The 5,000-nt window shown below is 39.3% G+C and overlaps 1 protein-coding gene across 1 annotated transcript in view; it reads right to left on the reverse strand.

Moving 5' to 3' along the window:
* pmepa1 (prostate transmembrane protein, androgen induced 1) overlaps window positions 1-5,000 on the reverse strand; it is a 30,266-nt gene that overhangs the window by 23,949 nt on the left and 1,317 nt on the right. The gene's annotated exons all lie outside the window — the stretch shown is intronic.

Here is a 5,000-nt window from a genome sequence, read left to right on the forward strand (position 1 = left end):
TTTACGTGACAAAGACTTCTGGTTGGTCGGCAGTTCTGCCCACCGCGACCCGTCAAACCCTAGAGACACGGAGCAGGAGACACGAGGAGAACGCCCACTGTACACCGGCCCATCTTACCCCGAAGGCATGACCCGCTCCAACATTCCCACCGCACACACACGACCAGCTCCAGACACACAGCGCTTCCGGTACGCCTTTACTGTAGTGTGTGTGTCTATGTGGAGTTTATTAATCTGCTTTACACACACCATGTTCAATCAGATCAACGTGTGATCGTCACCCAGTGCATCTCTGAGTGAGTGAGTGGAGGCGGGGCTCATTTGCATATTCATAGAACCGCACATACTAAATGAGGCGAGGGTGTCGAGTTACATTCAAGATATTTTAAGGCATGAAGATTTTTTTTTCAAGGAAATAGCACTTAAATATGTTTTGGTGATCGAAGAAAAATTATTGACTACAGCGGGACTTTAATAATCACTCTATAATTATTCACACCAAAAATATACCAATAAGGACACCAGCTGGTGAGAAACAAAAACATTGACAGCCAATGTCAACCCAGCTCGGAAAAATGTTCTGTTATGAAAACGTTATTTCTGAATGTTAGAAACATCCAGTTTTTATTAGTTATAGAAACATTAAGGAAAGATTCCAAAGTCCAAACATTATGAGAGGGTTACTTTTGAATGTTCAAAAATGTTGTTTTTGTGCTGATGTTTGGAGACCGTTATTAAAGACCAGATAACTGTGAATGAACGTTCTTCTATTATTGTTTGTTCATAACCTTGACAGAACATTCCCCGTTTCCCAGAAACTCTCAATCATCGAGAGACATTCGTTGCATGAAGAAAAGAGGCCTATTCAAGACCAGTAATGTTGACTGCATCTGAGATTATCTCGAAGGACACACGAGTAAACTCTTCTCTGTAATGCAGTGATATTCTATGTAAACAGTTTATAAAGGCAGAGCCGCACTGATGCACACACTTAACTCAACACGAGACGGAGTGTTTATTCGTGTCTTAATGATGCTAAAAACAGGCTTTATATTATGCATGCACAATGCTATCATTTCAATTCGATTCAAGTTTATTTGTGTATACGTTCATGATGTGGTTATTAAATGTTTTCATAGAGGCATGTCTCATAATGAGAACAATATATGATCACATTTGTCCATCCTTTTTGTCCACAAAAATTTGGGAGCAGAACTGATCGGGACACTTTGAGCTGGTGATGTTCTGCTAAAGTGTGTGTGTCTGTAACTGCTAATGCTCTTCTTACACACACACTGAACACACTGAAGCATTGCTTGGTCACTGGTGGAGCTAAACTGGTATTATCTAATTGTGTAGTTAAATTTACCAGCTGACAGATATTCAACATAATTCATGTGTGTGTGTGTGTGTGTGTGTGAGTGAGTGAGTGAGTGAGTGAGTGAGTGAGTGAGTGAGTGAGTGAGTGAGTGAGTGTGTGTGTGTGTGTGTGTGTGTGTGTGTGTGTGTGTGTGTGTGTGTGTGAGTGTGTGTGTGAGTGTGTGTGTGTGTGTGTGTGTGACAGTGAGTGAGTGAGTGTGTGTGTGAGAGAGACAGTCTAACAGAAGGATGGACAAAACCAGTCAAATATCAACTGTGTGTGTGTGTGTGTGTGTGTGTGTGTGTGTGTGTGTGAATGTGTGCGTGAGTGTGTGTGTGTGTGCGAGTGAGTGAGTGAGTGTGTGTGTGTGTGTGTGTGTGTGTGCATGTGTGCGTGAGTGTGTGTGTGTGTGTGTGTGTGTGTGCGTGCGAGTGAGTGAGTGAGTGTGTGTGTGTGTGCATGTGTGTGTGAGTGTGTGTGTTTGTGTGTGCGTGCGAGTGAGTGAGTGTGTGTGTGTGTGTGTGCATGTGTGCGTGAGTGTGTGTGTGTGTGTGCGTGCGAGTGAGTGTGCAAGTGAGTAAGTGAGTGTGTGTGTGTGTGTGTGTGACAGTCTAACAGAAGGATGGACAAAACCAGTCCAGTATAAACTGAGTTCTGCTCATATTTTATCACTATTTTATAAACTATAGTGAATAAACTGATGATGTGAGGAATGTTGAAGGTCTGGATAAATGTTGGTTTGACTGTAGATGTTCAACATCATGATTCCTGTGAGCGGAAACTTCCATCCTTCAGAACAACAGCCAGACACACTCACTCTTGTGGCCGTTTTCTGCCAAATGTGCAGAACGTGTTTGAGATCCTCAGACTGGAGCTAAATATAAACCTGTAAACCTGAATCTCCACCAGACGGTGAAATCCTGCGCCTCAGATTAACCGGCTTCATCAACTTCACTTTCAGTTCCAGAGAACATCATCAGGCGTGACGAGTCTCTGTCTAGACAAACAAGCCAAGAAATACCAGGAACATTATATTTACCGGAAGAGAAGAGATAACAGAGACGCCTGAAGTCCGACTCTGGAATTCTCTGCAGATCTAGTTCCCATAACAGTGACATGAGTCTCACAGCACAAGCTCGTGTGTGTGACCCTGACCACAGTCACATGGGTCCGGTTTATAGATGTACATCATCTCTCCAGTGATGTGTGGTTTGTAAGGATAGGACAATATTTGGCCGAGACCAGTGTTGGGGAAATTCATTACAAGTAACATCTCATATATGTGTCCCAAACCCAGTCTGGAGCCGCACGGGTATATCTGCGGCAATGGACTAGTTGCACGTGGCCGCCATTTTGTGCACAGAGCAAATAATACATTGTATGGGTCAAAATTATCAATTCAGGATATTAAGATCATGTTCCATGAAGATATTTAGTAAATGTCCTGCCGTAAATATATAAAACATGTATTTGTGTGAGTGAATGCAGCACAATCGTGAACATAAATGCACAACTTTAAAGGAGATTGTTTAGATTTTTTTGCTCCTCAGATTCCAGATTTTCAATAGTTGTGTCTCGACCAAATATTGTCCTATCCTAACAAACCACACATCAATGGAGAGATTATTTATTCAGCTTTAGGTGATATATACATCTCAATTTCAAAATATTGACCCATGTGACTGGTTTTGTGGTCCACACGTCATGTGGGCGGGGCTTGATTGTGTCTGAGGAATGGATTGGATGGTTGTGGTCTGCTATTGGCTGATGTCATGTGAGTGACAGATTGTGCTATCCAGTGTTGGGGAAACGCATTACAAGTAACTCGAGTTATGTAATCAGATTACTTTTTTCAAGTAACTAGTAAAGTAACGCATTACTTTTAACATTTACAACAAAATATCTGAGTTACTTTTTCAAATAAGTAACGCAAGCTACTTTGATTTCCCATTTATTGACTGACAGCTCTCCTGTGTGTGTGTGTGTGTGTGTGTGTGTGTGTGTGTGTGAACATGATGTTTATTGTAGTTCTAGATTTAATGTGATTATTTACTCATCTCACTTGCACAAAAAAATATTCAATATTCCTCAAAATGAATAAAATCAGTGAAATGCAGAATCATAATACTATGCAAACCTCCAATAACTAAATATGTTAAATAAAACTAATTTCTATGCATTTAATCTCACTTTATTGACCAATTACTTGCTTCTGACCTTCGATGATGCAGTTTAATAAGCAGAAATGACTATAGATAGAAAGATAGAAAGGTTTGCTGGTTTGCTTTCCTGTACTGTCCTTCAGCCTGAGGATTATTATTTCACGTTTGCTGTGAAAGGGTCTTTACATTTGCCCAAAAATATAACTTTTGTGTTATAAAAAAAACAAGCCCACACTGTAAAAAAAATGTTGGTTTAACTTAAAAAAGCAAGTTACCTTGTTGCCTTAAAATTTTGAGTTCGTTGTAATTACAAATTTGAGTTAATACAATGAAGAGGAATGGTTTAATAAACAGAAACTTCAAAGTTGATTTGACAAAAGATAAAAAGTTGTGAAAACACAAGTTTTTACAGTGTATAAACCTATATACAGTATATACATGCAAATATTTCTTAATTATAGCCTATACATGCATAAATAGTAGCTTATTTTTAATGCAACTTCCGATGTCATTCGCTTCCACACTGTAAAAAAATATTTTCATGATTTGTTATCACAACTTTTAATCTTTAGTCAAATCAACTTCGATAACTAATGTGTGAAGATAACACACTATTTTGAGTTTCTGTTTATTAAACCATTCTTCTTCATTGTATTAACTCACATTTTTAATTACAACGAACTCAAAATTTCAAGACAACTTGCTTTTTTAAGTTAAACCAACATTTTTGTACAGTGCAGTTAGACTAGTGCATATTATCTGTACAAAAATAGAGATATTTGGTATCAGCCCAGGTGGGGGAAAAGTAACGCTAAAGTAACGTAACGCATTACTTTTCTAAAAAAGTAACTAAGTAATGCAATTAGTCACTTTTTAAGGGAGTAACGCAATATTGTAATGCATTACTTTTACAAGTAACTTTCCCCAATATTTGGCCGAGACACAACTATTGAAAATCTGGAATCTGAGGAGCAAAAAAATGTAAACATTGAGAAAATCTCCTTTAAAGTTGTGCATTTATGTTCACGATTGTGCTGCATTCACTCACAAAAATACATGTTTTATATATTTACGGCAGGACATTTACTAAATATCTTCATGGAACATGATCTTAATATCCTCATGATTTTTGGCATAAAAGAAAAATGGATAATTTTGACCCATACAGTGTATAGTTGCTATTGCCACAGATATACCCGTGCGGCTCCAGACTGGGTCACCTTGTTATTAATAAGCTTCTCCTTCACAAAAGATGATTTGGAAACTGCAGACAGATTCTGCAAGACGGTTCATCAAAGAGGAGTGCGCGCGCGAGCGAGTGCTGGACAACAGGGGGCAGACGTCTGAACAATGCGTTAGTCACTACATGAAGCATTAGCCGGGCGACTCCCAGCTGAGGATTGTGGGCAGACAGAACGTCACTCGAGAACCACATCCGCTCTGAGGAACACGCATCAGAACAATCATGACAGACAGCT

The sequence above is a fragment of the Phoxinus phoxinus genome (assembly GCF_949152265.1).
Source record: "Phoxinus phoxinus genome assembly, chromosome: 11".
In the NCBI taxonomy this organism is placed as follows: Eukaryota; Metazoa; Chordata; class Actinopteri; order Cypriniformes; family Leuciscidae; genus Phoxinus; species Phoxinus phoxinus.